Genomic DNA, 24,365 nt, shown 5'->3' on the forward strand with positions numbered 1-24,365 from the left:
TTCTATGTAGAGAAATCAAACTACTAACAACGTGTATTATCTACCCATTCAGCCACCCTCCCACTGTCCATCCAACACTGACGATGTGCCATACACTGCTGTGCACTGGGGATAAAAGGAAATATGGGACAGGTCCTTTCTGGAAGCCTAATGTGAACATAGTCACATGTAATGCTATTTGTAAATGGCAAAAAATATGTGGATAAAGTATTATGGAGCACAGAATTACAATGTATTTTCATTATCATCACATTCAAATTTATTTTTGTTTTTTATTGCTCATGTCACTATATGACATAATAATGTTTACTTAAAATTTTTATTGTCTTTTTTCCTGGTAAAATATTAGCTCCGTGAGAGTAGAATGAAATTTCTCTTTATGAGAGAGATGCTGTAGCCCAGTATCTAGAATAATGCCCGTCACATAGTGGTTGTCAAGAAATATTTGTTGGATGAATGAATAAATGAATGAATGAATGGATGCAGATGTATGTAATCAGGTATGGAAGCTTTTGCACTGGAGTGGTGAGGCAGTGGTGGTATTTGAGCTCTTATCTTTTGAGTAACAAGCAAGCATTCACCAAGTGGGTAAAAGAGGAAAATATCACAGGCAGAGTGTGGATAATGTGCAGGTTTATTGACGTAAGGAAGATCTGGTATGTTTGGGAACTGGGGGTAGTGTTTAGTTTAGCTGAAGGAGAGGGTGTATCAGAGAACGACTTGGGTTATATTATAGTAGAAGAAAGAAAACAAATGAATAAATTAATGGATTTAGTGATAATGTTAATGTATAGAGATGAATATTTTATTAACTTTACGAGTTCCTAGAGATATGGTTGGTCATAATTTTTCTATACTACACTGTAATATTATTATTATTTGTTCTTATGCTATTCTCCTTTTTTTTCTTGTATATTTCTTAGATCCTGTGCCAATTCCTTTATCATTAGGGAAAGTTAAATCCTTCTATCAGAGGAACAAATGATGAGACAAAAGCTGTGTATAGTTTTCAGGTCTCTGAAAGAGGTCTATGACTGAGAGAGCACAAATGCTCTCATCCACCAGTATTTACTTCATCGAACTTTATGTGCCAGGGACTGTTCTAGACCAGGGGTCAGCAAACTTTTTCTATGAAGTTTAGGCTTTACAGACTGCATATGGTCTCTGTTCTAGTTGCTCGACTCTGTCACAGTGGATGAAAGAAGCCATAGACAATACTTAAATAAATAAATGAGTGTGATTGTATCCAATAATACTTTATCCGTGGACACAGAAATTTGAATTTCATCTATTTTCATGTTTCACAAGATATTATTCTTCTTTTGATTTTTTTCAACCATCTGAAAATGTAAAAACTTTTCTTTACTCATAAGCCATATACAAACAGCACATTTGGCTGTGGGCCCTAGTTTGCTGATCCTGCTCTAGACACTAGGAATAGAAAAAAACCAAAACAAAAAACCAAATGAAAAAAATGTCTCTACTCAGGTGAAGCTTACATTTTAGTAGGAAGAGGCAGACAATAAGCAAAGACAAGTAAATGTGCTATGAAAAAAATAAAGCAGAGTAAGGAAGATAGGGATTGATGGGGTGAGTGTGTGCCTGAGTATGCATGTGTGTGTGTGTGTTCAATAATGTAGTCAGGGAAGACTTCTCTGATAAGTGGCACTTGACCTGAGTGAGATGAGGGAGTGAGCCATGAGGATACCTGGGAGAAGAGGGCTCAAGGAGAAAGAACAGTAAACGTGAAGTCCTGAGGCAGGATCATGATTAGAATGTTCTAAAAACAGAAGAGAACAGTAATGCAGATGCAGCAGAGTTAAAGAGCATTGAGTAGAGTGGTCAACAGTAGCAGATAATGAAACCAGCGAACATCAAGAAGGGAAGACTGGGGCCGGTCTGGTGACTTAGTGGTTAAGTGCACGCGCTCTGCTACTGGCGGCTGGGTTTGGATCCCCGGCGCGCACCGATGCACGGCTTCTCCGGCCATACTGAGGCCACGTCCCACATACGGCAACTAGAAGGATGTGCAGCTATGACATACAACTATCTACTGAGGCTTTGGGGGAAAAAAAAAAAGGAGGAGGATTGGCAATAGATGTTAGCTCAGGGCCGGTCTTCCTCAGCAAAAAGAGGAAGATTAGCACGGATGTTAGCTCAGGGCTGATCTCCCTCACAAAAAACCAACCAAACAAAAAAAACACAATAAAAAACAAAAAGAAGGGAAGACTGAAGACAAGGACACAGGAACAGTCCTGCCCGCCCTGGGTCCAGTCGTCCCTGAAGCCAGGACTCCCCTTTGGGCAGTAAAAGGCCCCTTAGTCATTAAGCCAGTTTGAATTGGGTGCCTTTGCAAATAAAGGATTGCTGTTGTATTTTTAAACGTTTAAAAATCAGAAATTGCAAAGATGCTTATATGCTGCTTGACAGCTGACATTTATAGATAATTTTGACGCTCCCAACCACAGGCATGAACTCTGAGGCTCATTTCTCTGCCTCAATCTCTCTCTCTTTCTCGCCCTAAGATTCAGTTATGGTTATTTTACAATACAAAGAGGATTTGGAAAAGGAGAAGTACAATGACTGAACCTATAGCAGGTACTTATCAACAGATGGATAAAAAAATGAACAAACGAATGAAAGAATCTCTATATTAATTTTAAAAAGTACCATGCATTCATAAGGGAAAGCAGTATCATTATTCTTTCTCTTAGGAAACCATTCATGAGCATGCTCTAAAGCTCTCTTGACTAACATGGAAGACACTAGTTAATGCTTACTAGGTACACATATGTCTGCACTAATATATGATTGCCTCTGCTCTGCTGTTGATCCTCAAGGATAGTAACAGGACCAGTAAGGTGACAGATTTTATGTGAGAAGGAACTCAGTGCAGTTAAAACATATATTCCTCTCACAATCGTTTATTTTATTTTAAAAATCCTAGTAAAATATACATAACGTAAAATTTACCATTTTAACTATTGTAACTAAGTGTACAATTCAGTGACATTAAGTACATTCACACTATTGTGCAACCATCACCACCATCCATCTTCAGAACTGTTTTCATCTTTCAAAACTAGAACTCTGTATCCATTAAACACAAACTCCTCCCTCCTCCCTCCTCCCAGCCCCTGGCAACCACCGTGCTACTTTCTGTCTCTATAAATTTAACTACGCTAGGTACTTCAATAAGAGGAATCATATAGTATTTGCCCTTTTGTGACTGGGTTATTTCACTAGCATTGTGTATTCAAGGTTCATCCATGGTATAGCATGTATCAGAATTTTCTTCCTTTTTAAGGCTGAATAATCTTCTACTGTACGTATATACCACACTTTGTTTATCCATTCATCTGTAGATGGATGCTTGGTTGTTTCCACCTTTTGACTTTTCTGAATAGTGCTGCTATGAACACAAGTACAGAAATATATGTTGAGTTTATATTTTGAATTTTTTCAGTATATATCCAGAAGTGGAATTGCTGGATCATGTGGCAATTCTATTTTTAATTTTTCTCACCATCATTTTTATATACTCTTTTTTTCATTTTGTGTGTATTTTTCTTTTTTTTTTTTTTTTGTGAGGAAGATCAGCCCTGAGCTAACATCCATGCTAATCCTCCTCTTTTTGCTGAGGAAGACCAGCTCTGAGCTAACATCTGTTGCCAATCCTCCTCCTTTTTTTTTTTTTTAACCCCAAAGCCCCAGTAGATAGTTGTATGTCATAGGTGCACATCCTTCTAGTTGCTGTATGTGGGATGCGGCCTCAGCCTGGCTGGAGAAGTGGTGCGTCGGTGTGCGCCCGGGATCCGAACCCAGGCCACCAGTAGCAGAGTACGTGCACTTAACCGCTAAGCCACAGGGCTGGCCCTGTATTTTTCTTTTTAATTCATTGGGATTGAACCTTGAATGTAATGAAACAATACGTCAGTTATTTTAAGGGAATGATTTTAGGAAGTCAATATCAAAAATAATTCTTGTTGGCAATTAGCAAATCTGTTGCGAAGTATACATAATCTGCTTGTTTCATTCAAACGACCCATTAAAGCTAGTCAAGGAAACAGAACTTCATCCTGTTCAGAATCTCTGTGCATGTGATGTAATAATTCTTGAAATCTTGAACTGAAACAGGAAAAAAAAAAATCAGGCCACCCAAGATAAACTGAATCACATTTAATTTTTGAAAGAGATTTTAATAGATAATTTTGGCAAGGAGGGATTCTTATTATTGCTAGATCTGGCTTTCAGCTGACAACCCAGTTTCTTCTGAGCCTAGAGCTCAGTTGGATAGCATAAGTCTTCCTTTGGACTCATGCACATGTAACCTATTGATAATCATAATCATTGTGAATGCAAGCTACAACTGTTTATTGCTTACTTACTATGTGCCAGTTACCATCCTAAACATTACACATTACTGTATGAAACACAACGGATCTGCAAGGCAGATTTTTACAATTGTCATTGTGGCCGAGTCTGCTGCTGTCCACTGATATTCTTTCCTCTTAAATGACAGTACTCCTGAGTTTTAGCTGGACATATGACTGTCCAGTCAGAATGCATTTCCAAGCCTTCCTTACAGCCCCACTGGGCTAACGGAATATGAACAGAAGTGATTTGTGCGACTTCTGGGTCATGCCCTTAAAAAAAGAATGTGTGTGCACTTCCCTGGCCTTGGTGAGAACTGGGGCAGCCCCCGGGAATCCAGAGGGGAAAACTATGTATTGAGGATGGTAAAGCCACCTATCCAGTGTGTTAACTCTGGATAATTACACAAGAGAAATAAACTTCCAACTTGTTTACGACATCACATTTTGGGGCTTGTGTTTTAGTACTTAGGCTTTAGACTACTAAAATTTATTTGCAGATGAGGAAATGTTAGTTAACTTGTCTAACTCACTCAACCAGGTTTGGAACACTGCAGATCTGAGCCCAAAGCCCATACTGTTAATAGCTATGCTGTATCGCTTCACATCCTGGGAACATCACATACACCATCATTCCTCTACTGCTTCAATTTCCACAAAGCAAAAGCGTGGGCTTGTTGCATACATCAAGACAATGAGAGAAACAAGGTGCATCTGGCAGGGAGGACTTGAACTAGTCAGGATGTCTGGCATGTAGCATGGTCTTCATGGTGGCCAGGGCCCAAATTCAAGAATTGGAGACACGACTCTAAAAGCAGCATTGTGTGGCCAGGGAAATGAGTTAAGGCCATAACTATTAGGTCTTAGTCAGTCAGGCTCCATAAACATTTCTGCTTATAGCCCTCACATGCTTAAAATTCTTCAGTGTCTCCCTGTTGTCCTCATGGTGCAGATCCAAAATTCCTTATCATGCTGTACAATGTCTTGCCTAATCTCTTCCTAACGTGTCTCTCTAGGCTCATCATCTCTCCATCCTACCTTTGTGCTTCCTAGGGCCCAAGAGTAGCTAATTATTCTTCCTTGAATATACGGTGCTTTCACAGCTTTGTCTTTGCATGTCCCCTTAACTGTGCTAACAATGGTCTCTTCTCTGAGCCTTCTCCATTTGATAAATTGCTATTCATCCCTCACGACTCTTTATAAGCATTACTATGCTTGTGAAGTCTTTTCTGACTCTCGCAGGCTTAGTTAAGGACCACTTCTCTGTGCTGCAAAGTATCATCCACGTATTTACACCATAGCACTTGTACTGTGGTAAAGCACTATGGGCTTTCTGAGGGTAGCAAGTTAAATTTATAAGTCCATCACTCGGGAAAGTGCTTGGCAGAATGAAAGTGTTAGACAGAAGAATAAGGGATTATATTAAAGTTTGGTTAGTAGATTGAAATCAAATATAAAGTAAGTGTAGCTTATTATACAATCTATATTAGAGATGAGAAAATGAGAAATGGTTATTATACTATTGTATTATTTTACATTTGTACATATTGAATATTGAAATATGTTAGCACTTTCACATGTAACAAAATGTTTAGATCAGCCTGCCAACAAAAAGATCCTATTTATAGGACAGAAAAAATAATTTGACCAGTGATGAGAAAAAACGTTATTTGTTTATTGAATGTTGCTATTCACTAGGGAAAAACAAAGCAAAACAGAACAGTGTGATTGAATTCCAATATGTGAAGAAAACAACTCTTTCTGGACTTTCCAGTTTTTGTTTAGTTATTTGGATGCTATCATAAAAAATTGAGTTTTTCTGGGTTCTCCTTTAGAATTTCTCTCATTTCTGTAAGTTAAAACACTTGGCATTACCAGCAACTTATGAAATATTAATCAACAATATCTATAAAATAAATTGTTAGAAGCTATCTGTTGGAACCCTCTTTATGGAATGAGAGGTTTTGAGGAATCGATAATTAATTGTGTTAGTAGTTTGTGATGAAGACAGTTGAAATTATTGATCCAACAAAATCATCTTTTCAGGATGCACTTTCTATTTTGAAAAGAGGTTGATAAAAGTTGCTATATCCTAGCTTCTGTGCCTAAATGATCTTTCCTTTCATTGGTGCTGCCCAGGTCTTACAAGTGTAAGAACTGAAGTTTCTGTTAATACCAGAAGCACCAAACACTGGAGGCCTGGCGAATATCCTCTATTATGGCATTACTGGGTAAGGATACTATCTGCTTTAGAGGGCTGGATGGGGGAATAGATCATTTTATGGTGCAACTAACCCTAAGATTCTGATACTGGATAAACATAGAAACTGAGCATTTGATTTTTATGAATCCCATTATCTTTCCCAAGAAGAAGTAACAATCAGAGATCTCTTTTGAGGAATAGCCAATAAAAATTTATATAATTAAAAAATTTAAATTCCAATGTGATAGTAAATATGAAAATTAAAGTAAACTTGAATATTAACACAATCTTTTAATATTTTTGAAAGACCACTTTTTTGAATGTTATGAAAAATTTCAAAAACATTCTGCAAAGTTGAAAGAATTTTATAGAGAACACCTGTATATCTACCACGTAGTTTCTATCACTGATCATTTTGCTACACTTGCCATACCATCTTATTGACGCATTTTATTTTTTTATTTTTTATTTTTTTGTGAGGAAGATCAGCTCTGAGCTAACATCCGTGCTAATCCTCCTCTTTTTGCTGAGGAAGACCGGCCCTGAGCTAACATCTATTGCCAATCCTCCTCCTTTTTTTTTGCCCCAAAGCCCCAGCGGATAGTTGTATGTCATAGTTGCACATCCTTCTAGTTCCTGTATGTGGGATGCGGCTGCAGCATGGCCGGAGCAGCGGTGCATCGGTGCGCGCCCGGGATCCGAAACCAGGCAGCAAGTAGGGGAGAGCGAGCACTTAACTGCTAAGCCACGGGCCGGCCCCTATTGACGCATTTTAAAGTAAATGCAGACATCAGTATACGTTTTCCTAAATACTTTGGCATGCATATTATTAATTAGAGCTTAGTGTTTCTTTTTTTTTTTTTTTTTTTTTTAAAGATTTTTTATTTATTTTTTGCCCCCCAAAGCCCCAGTAGATAGTTGTATGTCACAGCTGCACATCCTTCTAGTTGCTGTATGTGGGACTCGGCCTCAGGATGGACAGAGAAGTGGTGCCTCGATGCGCACCCGGGATCCGAACCCGCGCCGCCAGCATCGCAGCGCGCGCACTTAACCACCAAGCCACAGGGCCGGCCCGAGAGCTTAGTGTTTCTTTTACATTTTTAATGTAAAATTTATACAAAAGGAAATGCACAAATCTGAAGTATACATTTGCTGAATGTTGATAAATGCATGCATCTATGCAAACCAAGATATAGAACATTAACAGAACTTTAGAGAGTTTCCTAATGCCCCTTTCTAGTCAATTCCTGCCACCTTTCCTGTAGAAGCAAGTGCTGTTCTGAGTTTTTTCCACCAGAGATTAGTTTAATCTATTCTGGGACTTCATGTAAATGTAACCATATGATATGTATCATTTTGAGTCTTGCTTCATTCACACAGCATAATGTTTTCATGATTCATCCACCTTGCTGCCTGTATCAGTAGTTCATGGCTTTTGATTACAGAGTAGTATTTGACTGTATACTATGCCACAGTTTGTTTATTTGTTCTACTATTGATAGATAAGGGCTCTTTCTATTTTTTGGATATTATGAAAAAAGCTGCTGCCAACATTTGTGTGTTTCTGTGAACATATTTTTCTTAATATTTGAAGTGATGGAGGTTATTGTGATGGGGATTATTGGGAGGCAAGAGTTACTCATTGGGCACTTCATGACATCTCTGCTGGTACCCAAGGAAGTCATCTGATTCCCCACATAACAGCCAGGACCTGCATCTCTTGTCTTGTTCCTGCCAGCCTCATGTGCTAGGACTGGGACTGATAGTTCACCTCCATTCCTTAGTGTTCCCATCTTCTCGCTCTGAAAGCTGCAGGCTCTCCTACTTCTTTAGATTACATGTTGATTTAGGCCTGGAACCAGCCTGGGGAATTGTCTCACGTGTGTGCTACTTGGTTTGGAAGGTAGTCTTTTCTCTTGTTTTCTTCTACCCCTCTCTGCCAGCCTGACATTGGTAGACAACAAGCCATGGTTTATAGAAGCTCCTTCCAGATGCCCAAGTGTAGTGTTGGGAATCCCAGTCCCGTAGTTTCTAACATGTAGAATAACCATTATTTAAATAAGTCAAGAAAAAGTTCAGAGAGAATAGCAAAAGCATATGGTAGCTATCAGAATAATGTGCATACAAAATGTTCCTATTCCACGCTTATTTAATTAATATATGTGAACATAAAATACATTACACCTTAAGTGTTTGGATAAAGTAGATCAAATGCTATTTCTGTTTCCTGTGTTTATGTCAACAGCACTTATGATAATGCTTTATGTATATTAGATATTTGATGAATATCCATTGAACTTATTAATAAATGAATGAAAGTTAAGTAGGTCTTCCCCAAACAGCACATGTTAAGACACAGCAGACATTTTTCTCTGTTATCTGACAGTGGGGGTAAGCCACAGCTGGTCAGAGAGCTGACAAATCCTGCGAATGATGCGTAAGTATCAAATATCCGAGCATGTTTGCAAGCAGGCTGTTTCACGTGTCATGAATCAGGTGTGAGTGGATTAGAGGGACTGATCATAGCAGTTTAAAAAATATAGTTTCTTTTCACAGTCCTGTCCAACAGGAAAAACCATGAAAATAAACAGCAGTGAAGTTATTTACGTGAAATTGAAGCTATAACTGTATACGGTGATAGTACTGAATTGTGGTTAATTGTTTCAACTGATTTAGTAAGTGAATACCATACAAACACAGAGAAAGAGCATTCTTTGTGAATCTTATAAAACAATAAATATATTGTGAATTAAAAACTGAAAACAGCTCAATTACTATGCTCACAATTTTTGATTTCACTGCAGATTGAAGACTCAAACACAGTATGAGAGGCCCAGCAATTCATTGAAATACAGATAGGAAAAGGGAGAGGGAGAGAGAGAGGCAAAGTTCCAAGCATGCCCTCAGCAAAAGAAAAAGGGAGTTCAGATAAAATGTGACAAGAGATTTTAAACTCCTGAGGCATGCATCCAGCCACAATCAATGTACCACTGGTCTTGATTGGGACAAGATTATACCTGCCTTCCCTGTATCCAGTCCTTTATGTGCCTGTCAGGAATGCCTCTGTGGCTATGGATCAAAAGGCAACATTGCTAAATAGGTGTCTAAGTAAAATGACAGTGGTCATAATATATATTAACCAGCATACTTATAAGCATCAATATTTACCAAAAAGAGCAAAAAGATTCAAGGCTACGTCAAGTATATACAGACATAAATTACTTCAAAACAAATCTCTAATTTTCTATAAATTTTCTTGATATTTCTATATGTAACCATATGTATTTATATTAAGCTAAACATGAGTTCATACTGATGTCTGCAAAACTCATCCATTATCATGTGGCTAGTTCTAGCCTTTCCCCTTGTGTAATAAGATATCCTACACATAATGGATTTTAAAATCCAAAGCCTTAACTTAAAATACTCCGAGTACTTTAGAATGGACCCTGAGCTTGCGTGGAGACTCTGGCAGAAGGAAATAGCTCATGGTCATTTGCCTGAGTGATGTTCTTCTGCTGACTAGGAAGATTATTCTCTTCAGCAGAGTATAAGCCCTCTGAAAAGATACGTGGTCAAATAATTCATCTCCGGCAATTAATTAAACCTGTTGATTATTCTTGCACGTTACTGGTTCTTAAACCTAGAAACCCATCAGAATCAACTTGTGGATTAAAGAAAAGAAAAAGCAAAGCAAAGCAAAGCAAAGCAAAGCAAAGCAAAGCAAAACATTCGACCCCGAAGTGATTGAATCTGATTACGACTCCAGGGAATGGCCACAGAAATATGTACGCTAGTGAAAAACTCAATGTCCACAAACCTGACAACTTAGATAAAACTGACCAATCCATTAAAATACGCAAACTACCAAAACTTGCACAAGGAGAAATAGATTCTCTGAATAAGGCTATACTACTAAAGAAATCGAATCAATAATTAAAAACCTTCGAAGAAAGAAATCATGAGGCCCAGATGCAATCACTGCTGTTCTATCAAAGATTTAAGGAAGAAACTTTACTAAATCTCTACAATCTGTTCCAGAAATAGAAGCAGAGGGAATACTCATGCAATGAGGCCAGCAGTACTCTAAAACCAAAACAAGATAAAGACATTACAGGAAAGGAAAACTGGAGACCAATATCTTTTATGGACACAGTTGCAAAAACTCCCCACAAATATTAACAAATCAAATCCAACAATATGTGAAAGAATCATACCTCACAACCAAGTGGAGTTTATTGCAGGAATGCAAGATTGGTTCAACCTTTGTAAAACAACTCGTGTAATTCATTATATTGAATAAGTAAAACCACGTGATTGATGGAATATATTTAGTATCTTGGTTGTGGTGATGGTATCACAGGTGTATGTATATGTTCCAACTCATCAAGGTGTATACATTAAACGTGTGCAATTTTTGTTTATCAGTTATACTGCAATAAAGCTTAAAAAAATGAAAAGAAAAAACCATGTGATCATGTCAATAGATATGGAAAAAATATTTGGCAATATCCAATATCTGTTGATGACAAAAACTCTCAGCAAATAATAAATGGAGGAGAATTTCCTCAATTTGACAAAAACTTGTGTTATTAAAAAAGAAAAGAAAGGGAAAAAAGAAGTGAAAAGTAAATGCTGACCCAGCAAGACTTGATGAAATGGTTAGTAAAGTTTCAAGATGTTGACATATTATTGATATTAAGGATGATTTGAATTGTTGAACGTGGACTGACATTGAACAATAAAAAAATATCATTTTTATTGGTGAGGTTACTTCAACAATTTGTTTCTAGAAACATTTTTTTGTTATATTATCTTTGCATCTTGACAATTTACTTGACGTGGAATAAGGAACAAAGGTATCAAGTCAGATAAGAATCTTATTTATTTCTCCCTTAATCTTAACTAATGTAAATATCTGCTCACAATTTCAATAGTGGGACTTCCAGTTGTTATAGAAGTGTTATGAAATAAAACCAGAAAAAAATTTTAAACTGTTTTGGGAATTACTTTATTATAATCTCAAGGAGTTGTTCATTTGAAACGTTTGTATAAAACTAACATATGGGGTCAAGTATTTTGGTTCCTGCTCTAAGAAATTTAGAATTCTTTTTTTTTTGGTCAGAGGTAAGAAAGCATTTAGTGAAGAGGTGAGGAACATTCAGATGCCCTTTTCTCTACTTCAGCTCTTTGGTCCATGAGGAGGGAAGACTTTCCTACCTCTCTATTCACACCTTTCTGGCTTTTTCCCAAAGCAAGAGGAGTTGACAATTTAACTCAGGACCTAATGTTCACCGGGCCTTGCTTCACTAGGGGAGGAGTTATTGCACCGTTGACCTCTCTCACTTCCTGTTTCCACACACTAAATTGACAAGCACAAGTCCATCTCTTTGAAAAGCACCTCTAGTGTTCTTTTTACTTCTTTCCTCATCCATGAATAATTAGAAGTATGGTCTGTCTGAAGACACAATAAATTTAAATTCAAGCCTTACATAGATTTCTCATCATAAGACACATTCTCCAATCCTAATTGTTACCAGGACTTTACCCTTGAAAATATTGGGATTTCATATCATAGCTCACAAGTCACAATCCTCTGACTTGTGAAGTAGCAGTTTAACCTGTATTTCTACAATATATGCTCAGTTTTATTTTCTAAATAATGCAATCATAAGTTGGCGGTGGAGGGATGGCTGACTTTGGGACAAGGATAATGATTTAAACTTTGGATATATTGAGTTTGAAGTAATTGTGAAATACAATAGATAAGTCTCAAAAGCATGATTCATATGTAGGAACATTTCATTAAACCTGAGATTAAAAATAAGAGTGAGAGATACAGAGTTGAGTTTAAAGACAGTAACACAGTTTTGTAGTTGGAAGTCTTTGAATAAAGAAGTTCTAATCTTAGACTCTGGTTCCAAAGAATGTAAGGGAAATGTAAAGGAACGTTGAGAGCTTTTAACTCTGACTGAATAATAAAAAGTGGTAGCATCCTAGAGTGTTTCTGAAACTTAGAGCCATAGAGATTTTCAAGAGTCCTTTTTGCTTTTGCCACTGAGAGTTGAATTGTGGACTCTTCTTTTTGTTTTAAGCTTTGTAACAATTTGTATATATTGTGTTACCCTGAGACTTGATCTGCTTGAACCATCTTGGATAACAAATCCTTGGGAGCTAAATGAAGGAGCTGAAGAGAGTCACACAAATTTGAAGATCAGTACTTTAGAATCATTAAGGTCTTCTTGCCTCCAGACCAACACAAGCTCTACAATCATCATGGGAGGTATATAGGGTGTGTAGTAAGTAGAGCTTATTCCTTTTCCAACTCTATCACTTTCTAGGCATATAATCTTGGGGAAGTCACTTAAGCTCTCTGAGCTTCGGTTTCCTTGTCTGTAAAATGGGGATATAAATATGAATATGTTATTAAAATACCACCTACTTAATAAGAATTGTTACAAAATTAGAGAGGAACTGTTTGTAAAAAGAATAGTAAACCTGAATGCAGCCTGTGAATGTTAATTGCTATTAATTCTAAATGATTTCCTGAGAAAGAAGCTAAATGTGTTTCTTTATTAAATATTTCAGTCATTTAATATTCAGTGAGGGACTTGAAAAAATGCATACACATAAAAATATACTCAGGAATTTTCTTTAAGAATTGATTAGACATCTCAGAAAACTCGGGCCTCAATGTTTCCCTGTGTACATCTCTCTCTAGCACTACATTTATTGTTTTCTTTCTGAAATTGGGTCATCACACAACTTTTAGTCAAATTGTATTTAGCAAGACTTACCAAATCTGTTCTTTCTATTTGTTCTCAGCAGTCTCTGGATATAGCCTTTGGGTGATAAATTGCATCTTTTCTATATAATGCATATTGCAAGCGCAGTCTGACAGGAATATATTTATAAGGCCCAGTTAAATGTTGGGATGATAGTCTTCAAAAGCTAAAGGTTACATATCACAGTCTCAGTGAGATATATTAAGGATGTGTAACTACAGCATGTGGCAGAATTTGAGCAATGCCTTCACAATACAATGTGCTGGAGGATAAGAGGAAACACGTTCAAGAGACAGTCACTAGACCAGTCTGGCTGAAGCACAGCGTGCCTGTAGGGGAGCAGTTGGAGATAAGATGATTAAAATAGGATGAGTCCAGACTGCCACAGGCCTCAAATACCATGCTTAGAAGTTTGCGCTAGATTGCGTGTGTGTGTGTGTGTTTTTTCAGTGGAGGAACGATATGATCAGTTGCAGTCTTTTAAATCAGAATCCACGGGTGTAATAAGTGAGGGTCAAAATAAGAATCTCTTCCTTCCCTCAGTGGCCCTAGGGTAGCTTCATTGTTTATCATCCTCACTCTTTTCCAGGGTCCTCAAATAAGAACACTATAAAAGTTGGCTCTTTCATCAGAACTTCTAAGCCCTCCCTACAGCACACACAGTAGAGCAAGGTTCTGAAAGTAAAAGATCCGATGGATTAGGCTCTCTACTAACAAACATTAAAGCCCTTTGCGGGTAAGACAGAGGCAGTGTGGAGGAGAGCGTCATGGAGGCCATCACGCAGCCAGCAGAGTGTGGTGAGGAGCTGGAGGTCACTGGTACTAAGACATCTGCGACCAAGGAGACAGTAACCTCGGAAGCCCATCATTAAAAAAAAAAGAGTTAAAGGTTACACAGTACTAACTAACAAGGCTATAGCTTATGAGTTATTTTTTGGATAATGTTTCTGTAAAATTTGACTACTTTTTGATAACGCTGTGTTGAGATAAATATTTGAGGTAAGAATTGTAGGAATGATAAAGCAGAAAAAACATTAAAAAAATTTTACTAAAGGGAGTCATAATTAGGCAGAAAGAGTTTTGAGCTGGGAGGCAGACAATTTGGGTTTCTAGTCTTAGTTCTGCATTATCTTTGGGTAGCTTTAAGCAAGTTGTCATGCTCAGTTACTTTTTCTATAAAGAGGAAAAAGAAGATGAGATGGGGGACACTATTGATCTCTGAAATCTCTTTCACTTAGAAGGGCAACAAATTCTAGGCTTTTATGAGACTGAAGCCTCAAGCACTTTAACATTTTTGGAATGTTTAACCGCTTGATATTATCTCCACATAAGGAAGGAAGGGATGTATGGGGGAACTTCTCTGTACAACATTGTATTATTTCACTAATTTCCATGTTTTCTGGTCAATTTCGTAATTTTTATAATTTTATTTATTTATTTTTTCCCCCAAAGCCCCAGTAGATAGTTGTATGTCATAGCTGCACATCTTTCTAGTTGCTGTACGTGGGACGCGGCCTCAGCATGGCCAGAGAAGCGGTGTGTCGGTGCGCGCCCGGGATCCGAACCCGGGTCGCCAGCGGCGGAGTGCGAGCACCTAACCGCTAAGCCACGGGGCCGGCCCCAATTTCGTAATTTTTAAAAGAAACTTTGTATTTTTACAGTTTACTGAGCACAAGTTTGTCTTAGTATCTTTTGAAGTGAATCAAGTGTTTCTCCATTATTCTAAATTATCTGGAAATATTTGGAAGAATTTTTGTGACATGTAGCACAGTATTCCTTACATTTTATCACAGTATAGTAAATATTCTGAAGGTGAACAATGCATGTAGCAGCTGGCATCCTCAATGTTTCTTCTTTAAGAAAGGAATATGTTTGGTTGTTTTGCTCTCCTAGTATAACTGTTGAGAACAAAAGACAACAGGAACAACATTTTGCTTTTTTAAATAGACTTTATTTCTCAGAGCAGTATTAGGTTCACAGCAGAACTGAACAGAAGGTACAGAGATTTCCCATATACTCCCTGGCCCTGCCCACGCACAGCCTCCCCATTATCGACATCCTCTACCAGGGTGGTACATTTGTTACAACTGATGAACCTACATTGATACATCACTATCACCCAAAATCCATAATGGTTCCCTATTAGTGGTGTATATTCTAAGGGTTTGGACAAATGTATATGACATGTATCCACCATTATAGAATCACACAGAGTAATTTCACTGCTCTAAAATCCTCTATACTCTGTCTATTCATCACTCTTTCCCCTTGACCCCCGGAAACTACTGATCTTTTTACTATCTCCATAGTTTTGCCTTTTCCAGAACATCATATAGTTGGAATCACACGGTATGTTGCCTTTTCAAACTGGTTTCTTTCACTTAATAAAATGCATTTAAGTTTCCTCCATGTCTTTTCACAGCTTGATAGCTCATTTCTTTTTAGCACTGAATAATAATGCCTTATCCGGATGTACCACCATTTATATTTATCCATTCACCTACTAAAGGACATCTTGGTGCTTCCAAGTTTTGGCAATTATAAATAAAGCTGCTATAAACATTTGTGTGCAGTTTTTGCGTCGACATAAGTGTTCAACTCCTTTGGGCAAATACCAGGGAACACAACTGCAGGATCATGTGGTAAGAATAGGTTTAGTTTTGTAAGAAACTGACAAACTGTCTTCCAAAGTGGCTACCATTTTGTATTCCACCAGTGATGAATGAGAGTTTCCGTTGCTCCACATCCTCGTTAGCTGTTGATGCTGTCAGTGTTCTAGATATTGGCCATTCTAATAGGTGTGCAGTGGCATCTCACTGTTGTTTTAATTTGCATTTCCCTGATGACATATGATGTGGAGCATCTTTTCATATTAAAAAAAAGATTAAAAAAATCTTATTTGCCATGTGTATATCTTCTTTGGTGAGGTGTCTGTTAAGGCGTTTGGCCCATTCTTTAATTGGGTAGTTGGTTTTCTTATTGTTAAGCTTTGAGAGTTCTTTGAATATTTTGAATAACATTTCTTTATCAGATATGTATTTTATAAATATTTTCTCTCCGTCTGTAGCTTGTTGTATCATTCTCTTGACACTGTCTTCCACAGAGAAGAAATTTTTAGTTTTAATGAAGATCAGCTATCAATTATTTCTTTCATGGATTGTGCCTCTGGTGTTGTATCTAAAAAGTCATCACCAAACCCAAGGTCATCTAGATTTTCTTCCATCTTATCTTATAGGAATTTCATAGTTTTGTGTTTTACATTTAGGTCTGTGATCCATTTTGAGTTAATTTTTGTAAAGGGTATAAGGCTTGTGTCTAGATTCATTTTTTTTTGCATGTGTATGTGTAGTTGTTCCAGCACTATTTTTGGAAAGGTTATCTTTTCTCCATTGTGTTGCCTTTGCTCCTTTGTCAAAGATCAATTGACTATTTATGGAGATCTATTTCTAGGATTTTTATTTTGTTCTATTGATCTGTTTGTCTATTCTTTCATCAATAACATACTGTCTTGATTACTATAGCTTTATAGCAAGTCTTGAAGTCGGGTAGTGTCAGTCCTTCAACTTTGTTCTTCTTGAATATTGTATTGGCTATTTTGGATCTTGTATCTCTCTCTATAAACTCTAGATTCAGTTTGTTGATATCCATAAAATAACTTGCTGAGATTTTGTTTGGGATTACATTGAATCTATAGATCAAGTTGGGAAGAACTGATGTCTTGACAATATTGAGTCTTCTTTTCCATGAATACAGAATATCTCTCCACTTATTTAGGTCTTTTTTGATTTTGTTCATCAGAGTTTTGTGGTTTTTCTCATATAGATCTTGTACATATTTTGTTAGATTTATACCTAGGTATTTCATTTCTTTCGGTGCTAATATAAATGGTATTGTGTTTTAAATTTCAAATTCTACTTGCTCATTGCTAGTATATAGGACAATAATTGACTTTTGTATATGAACCTTGTATCCTGCAACCTTGCTACAATTGCTTATTAGTCCCAGGAGTTTCTTTTCTCAGTTATTTTGAGTTTTCTACATAGATGATCATTTCATCTGCGAACAAAGATAGTTTTATTTCTTTCTTCCCAATCTGTATACTTTTAATTTCCCTTTCTTGTCTTATTTCATTAGCTAGAATTCCAGTACAGTGTTGAAAAAGAGTGATGAGAGGTGACATCCTTATCTTATTTCTGATCTTAGTGGTAAAGTTTTGAGTTTCTCACCATCAAGTGTGATATTAGCTGTAGATTTCCTGTAGATGTTCTTTTTTTTTTTTTTTTTTAAAGATTTTATTTATTCAGTTTTTTCCCCCCCAAAGCCCCAGTAGATAGTTGTACTGTCATAGGTTCACATCCTTCTAGTTGCTGTACGTGGGACTCGGCCTCGCGTTGGACGGAGAAGTGGTGCCTCGGGGCGCTCCCGGGATCCGAACCCCGGGCCGCCAGCATCAGAGCGCGCGCACTTAACCGCTAAGCCACGGGGCCGGCCCTCCTGTAGATGTTCTTTAGCATCATGAGGAAGTCACCTCTATTCCTAGTTTTTACCATGAATGGGTCTTGAATTTTGTCAAATGCTTTTTTTGCATCTATTTTTATGATCATGTGATTTTTCTTCTTTAGCCTGTTAAGGTGGTGGTTTACATTTATTGATTTTCAAATGTTGAACCAACCTTGCATACTTGGGGTAATTCCCATTTAGTGATGGTGTATAATTCTTTGCATACATTGTTGGATCTAAGTTTCTAATATTTTGTTGAGGATTTTTACATCTCTGTTCATGGGAGATATTGGTCTATAGTATTCTTTTCTTGTAATGCCTTTGCCTGGTTTTGGTATTAGGGTAATCTTGGCCTGATAGAATGATTTAGAAAGTAGTCCCTCTGCTTCCATCCTCTGAAAAAGTGTGTAAAGAATTGGGACCGGCCCTGTGGCTTGGCGGTTAAGTGCGTGCGCTCTGCTACTGGCGGCCCGGGTTCAGATTCCTGGCATGCAGCGACGCACCGCTTCTCCGGTCATGCTGAGGCCATGTCCCACATACAGCAACTAGGAGGATGTGCAACTATGACATACAACTATCTACTGGGGGGCTTTGGGGAAAAAAAGGAGGAGGATTGGCAATAGATGTTAGCTCAGAGCCGGTCTTCCTCAGCAAAAAGAGGAGGATTAGCATGGATGTTAGCTCAGGGCTGATCTTCCTCACACACACACACACACAAAGAATTGGTATAATTTTTTCCTTAAATGTTTGGTAGAATTCACCAGTGAACCCATCTGGGTTTGGTACTTTCTGTTTTGGATGGTTATTAATTTTTGATTGAATTTCTTTAATAGATATAGGCTTATTTACATGGTTTATTTCTTCTTGCATGAGTTTTGGTAGATTGTGCTTTTCAAGGAATTGGTCCATTTCACCTAGGTTATCAAATTTGTGGACATAGAGTTGTTCATAGTATTCCTTTATTTTCCTTTTAATGTCCATGGGATCTGTACGGATGTTCCCTATTTCCATTCCTGATGTTAGTAATTTGTGTTCTCTTTTTTTCTTTGCTTGGCTAGAGCTTTATCAATTTTATTGATCTTTTCAAAGAACTGGCTTTTGGTTTCAATGATTTTTCTCTTAATTTCCTATTTTCAATTTCATTGATTTCTGCTCTAATTTTTATTATTTCACTTGTTTTGCTTACTTTGTGTTTAATTTGCTCTTCCTTTTCTAGTTTCCTATTCTGAGACATTAGATTATTGTGTTTATATCGTTCTTCTTTTATAGTATATGCATTTAATGCTATAAATTTCCCTCTAAGCACTGCTTTTGCTGCATCTCACAAATTTTGATACGTTGAGTAACATTTTACATTAAAAAATTTTTTATACACAAAGGCTAACACAGTGACTAGCCCATTGTAGGTACTCAGTTAACATTTTTTAAACTCTTCAATTACATGAATGAATGAGTGAATGAAAGAATAAGTTCCTCAAAAACTTACTGTTTTTCTTATCTATGAAAAATTCCTAAGGGTTACAAAAAATTGATCATAATTTTTATACAACCTGGAATATAAGATGGTATATCATTTTCATTATTGACTTAGAAACCTAAGACTTATAAACATCTTGGCAAACCAAAAAAAAAAAAAAAAAAAAAAACCCACAAATTTTACAACTCTCTTAATTAATTTCAAAGTCAAAGCACTTCCTCATTATACAAATTCATATACCCTTGGGGATTGCTTTAGCTAAAATGCTATTATTTTGACTTTTTTTTTTGTGAGGAAGATCAGCCCTGAGTTACCAGGCTTGCTAATCCTCCTCTTTTTGCTGAGGAAGACTGGCCCTGAACTAACATCTATTGCCAATCCTCCTCCTTTTTCTCCCCAAAGCCCCAGTCGATAGTTGTATGTCATAGTGGCACCTCCTTCTAGTTGCTGTATGTGGGATGCCACCTCAGCATGGCCAGACAGCGGTGCCTCAGTGTGCGCCCGGGATCTGAACCTGTGTCACCAGTAGCAGAGAGTGCGCACTTAACTGCTAAGCCACGGAGCCGGCCCCCTATTTTGACATTTGTTGATGCTGAATATGGGAAACTGAAATCTTAACTCCTGTGGGTAGAGGGGTATATACAATTTTGTATTTGTAGCAAAACGGAGTAATCACTCCATTGTCTAATATATCTGGATATTCATGTTCCTCAATTAATGTATTTTGGTTATAGTATGAAAATTAGTCCTAGTGCTTGAAACCAATGTTAAAAATATATTTAAAATATTTAAATTTTATCATAGTTTCCCTAATAGTATTCACAAAGATTTATATAATGTACTAATAAAATATTTTTGCTAAAGTAAGATTTTTAATTTGTATTGTTCAAGATATGTTAATTTCAGTGTCAAACAACCCCAAAATTCAAGTAGCTTAACTCAATAAAAATGTCTCATCTTCTTCTCCGGTTGCAGAAAAGACAGTGGCTCTGTGGGAAACACTCTGGGTCTTGGTTGTGACTAGTGAGTGTCAGTTCTTGGGAGCATTTCTGCCTCTGCAGCCCTTAGGCCTGATACTTCTGGAAGAAGGTGCATGACAAACATATAGTGATCTGGTCCTGGTCAAGCAAAAGTTGCCTTCAGCACCAGTTCCTCATACTATGTTCCTGCTGTCACCCAGCATGCACCCTATTTATGGGGTAAAGCTGATGTCAATGGAGAGTTCAAACAACTAAGCTTTTATGACTTTAAGGAGAAATATTTGGTGGTTTTCTTTTATCCTTTGGATTTCACCATTGTGTATCCTACAGAAATTGTTGCTTTTAGTGATAAAGTGAATGAATTTTATGATGTGAACTGTGAAGTTGTTGCAATTTTGGTGGATTCCGACTTTAGCAATCTTGCCTGGATAAATACACAAAGGAAGAAAGACAGTTTGGGCCACAAGAACATTGCACTCTCATCAGATTTAACTAAACAAGTTTCCTGAGACTATAGTGTGCTGCCACTGAGAGGTCTTGCACTAAGTGGTCTCTTCATGATTGACCCCAGTGGAGTCATCAAGGATTTGAGTGTCAACAATCTCCCAAGCCAAAACATGGAAGATACCTACTGCTTGGTCAAGGCATTCCAGTTCGTGGGGGCCCATGGAGAAGTCTATCCTGTAAACTGGACATCAGATTCTCTTACAATCAAGCCAAATCTAACTGTTTTCCAAGAATATTTAGAGAAGGTAAATCAGTAGATCATTCCATGTGAACCTGCAGCTTCTCACATCAGAAAAGAACAACAGGTAGAACTCACATTTATCATTTCAAAAATAATTTTTATAGATGGCAAAAAGTGAATTATGCTTGTATTCATAAATATTACTTTAAATGTTTTGATGGAGAAAAGAAAGTCTCTTCAACAAATGGTGTTGGGAAAACTGGATAGCCACATGCGAAAAAATGAAAGTAGACCCTTACCTTGCACCATACACAAAAAGTAACTCCAAATGGATTAAAGACTTGAATGTAAGACCTGAAACCATGAAACTTCTAGAAGAAAACATAGGCAGTACACTCTTTGACGTCGGTCTTAGCAACATATTTTCAAGCACCATGTCTGACCAGGCAAGAGAAACAATAGAAAAAATAAACAAATGGGACTACATCAAACTAAAAAGCTTCTGCACAGCAAAGGAAACCATCAACAAAACGAAAAGACAACCTAACAACTGGGAGAAGATATTTGCAAACCATACATCTGATAAGGGCTTAATCTCCAAAATAGATAAAGAACTCATGCATCTCAACAACAAAAAAACTAACAACCCAATTAAAAAATGGGCAAAAGACCTGAAAAAACATTTCTCCAAAGAAGATATACAGATGGCCAACAAACACATGAAAAGATGTTCAAAATCATTAACCATCAGGGAAATGCAAATCAAAACTACAATGAGATATCACCTCACACCTATCAGAATGGCTATAATTAACAAGACAGGAAACAACATGTGTTGGAGAGGATGTGGAGAGAAGGGAACTCTCATACACTGCTGGTGGGAGTGCAAACTGGTGCAGCCACTATGGAAAACAGTATGGAGATTCCTCAAAAAATCAAGGATAGAACTACCATATGATCCAGCTATTCCACTGCTGGGTATTTATCCAAAGAACTTGAAAACACCAATGCGTAAAGATACATGCACCCCTGTGTTCATTGCCGCGTTATTCACAATAGCCAAGACTTGGAAGCAACCTAAGTGCCCATCAAGGGACAAATGGATAAAGAAGATGTGGTATGTATACACTATGGAATACTACTCAGCCATAAGAAACGATGAAATCCAGCCATTTGTGACAACATGGATGGACATTGAGGGTATTGTGCAAAGTGAAATAAGTCAGAGGGTGAAGGTCAAATACCGTATGATTTCCTTCATTAAGTAGTAGATAATAACAACAATAAACAAACACATAGAGACAGAGATTGGATTGGTGGTTACCAGAGGGGAAGGGGGGAGGGGGGAGGGCGAAAGGGATAATTTGGCACATGTGTGTGATGATGGGTTGTAATTAGTATTTGGGTGGTGAACATGATGTAATCTATGCAGAAATAGAAGTATAATGATGTACACCTGAAATTTATACAATGTTATAAGCCAATGTTACTGCAATAAACAAAACAAACAAAAAAACAAAATAAAAAAATAAACTCAATAAGAAATGTGCAGAAAATATATAAAGAAAATTCTAAAACTAGTAAAGCATATGAAAGGAGACTTAGTAAGTAGGCAGAAAGTCTCAATTGTGTAAAGATGCAAGTTTTTCCTAAACTAATCTACAAATTTGATGCAATCTCAATAGAAAAAAAAAATGTTTTGTTTTTGTAACATTGCTAGGGCTTTTTAAACTTGGTTAGTTGCTGATATAAGGGGTCTTCTATTGGTAACATCTTGATGGCTAGCTAATTTCCATAGCATTCCTAGCTCTCTTGCCTACTTCTTGGATCACGTCTTTAATAGGAAAATAAAACACTTTTCTTTCTTAACCTTACTTGAACCTTTGTGTACACCAAATTAATAAACAAATGTTGAAAGCTTCTGATCAAGAGTCTTGAAATTTTCTTCTTAAATTTCTTTGTGTTAAACTGAATTTTTTTTTAAGGTAACAAAGATCATAATTTTAAGTTGTTAGCATCAATGGTCTAATTTAACTCTTGCAATGGCTGTATATGTGATGGGAACAAATGTGAATTGTGTTTTTAAAAAACACTTACCGTGGCAAAGTGACTTAAATGATCATACATGATCCTCAGCTCTGAGATTTATAGTTTATACAGTTATTTTACTTATTTTATTTATTATACTATATTTATTTATTATAGTTTATTACTTATTTTAAGTTAGATGACTTAGTCTCAACACATTTTTTGATATTGATTGGGTATAATTATAAAGGATATTTATTGAATCTAGGGATTATATTTTGAAATTATTGTAATTATTTTCTTCTTTGAAGTCTTCAGTGTAAAGTACATAATAAAAAATAAACATATTAAAAAAAAGTCTCCCCTCTTGCTCCCATCACAGTCCAGTGCAGAAAAACAAAGGCTCTACTGCTTGATTTATCCAGGAACTCAGGCTCCCTCCTCCTATGATTCTGCACTCTAGATTCTCAAAATCATATCTAGTTATCTGGATGGGGAAAAGATGTGGAGGATTTCATCAAGGTTTTAGAGCCAGGTGATCTTCATCTCCATAGTCCCAGAAATCTAATCATGTGATTCATACTCTCTCAAGTTTGAGAACAACAGTCCTTATCTCGTGGTATGGACTGTATTGCATCCCCTCCAAAATTCCTAGGTTGAGGGCCTAACACCCAAGGTGACTGTATTTGGAGATAGGACCATTGAGGAGATAATTAAGATTAACTGAAATCATAAAGGTGGGGCCCTAATCCAATAGGACTGGTGTCCTTATAAGAGGAGGAAAAGACACCAAGGATGTGTGCAAACAGAGAAAAGACCATGTGAAGACACAGGGAGAAGGTGACTGTCTGCAAGCCAATCAAAGAGGCCTCAGGAGAAACCAAACCTGCTGACACTTTGATCTTGGACTTCCAGTCTCTAGAACTGTGAGAAATGAATTTCTGTTGTTTAACACCTAAAATGTGGTACTTTGTTATGGCAGCCCTAGCAGAGTGATATACTTTGTTATGTTATTCACTTGGAAACCTATATATTATCCTATCAAAATCCTTTGGACCTCCCCTTGTATATTTCGTGAATTCATATCTTTCTTTTTATTTCCACTACTACCTTATTAACGGTTCTTATTCCATATCTGTCCTATATGCAACCTGACACTCTGCCAATCAATGCCAGGCTGCTAGAAAGTTCTGTCTAAAATGTATATGTAATCATATCTCTTTATAGCTTACCACTTTGTCAATCAATGCTACGCTGCTGGAAGTTTCTGTCTAAAATGCATATGTAATCATATCACTTTATAGCTTAAAATCCTTCAACGGCTACCTAGA

At 37.0% G+C, this 24,365-nt stretch overlaps 1 long non-coding RNA gene and 1 pseudogene across 1 annotated transcript in view; both read left to right on the top strand.

The window, feature by feature from the left end:
• Positions 1-24,365, top strand: part of LOC147916160 (uncharacterized) — a 67,761-nt gene that overhangs the window by 29,227 nt on the left and 14,169 nt on the right. The gene's annotated exons all lie outside the window — the stretch shown is intronic.
• LOC101387658 (thioredoxin-dependent peroxide reductase, mitochondrial pseudogene) lies at positions 14,129-21,841 on the top strand (annotated as a pseudogene).

This window comes from Ceratotherium simum, chromosome 10 (genome assembly GCF_057802395.1).
Source record: "Ceratotherium simum simum isolate JZ-2026a chromosome 10, ASM5780239v1, whole genome shotgun sequence".
Classification (NCBI taxonomy): Eukaryota; Metazoa; Chordata; class Mammalia; order Perissodactyla; family Rhinocerotidae; genus Ceratotherium; species Ceratotherium simum.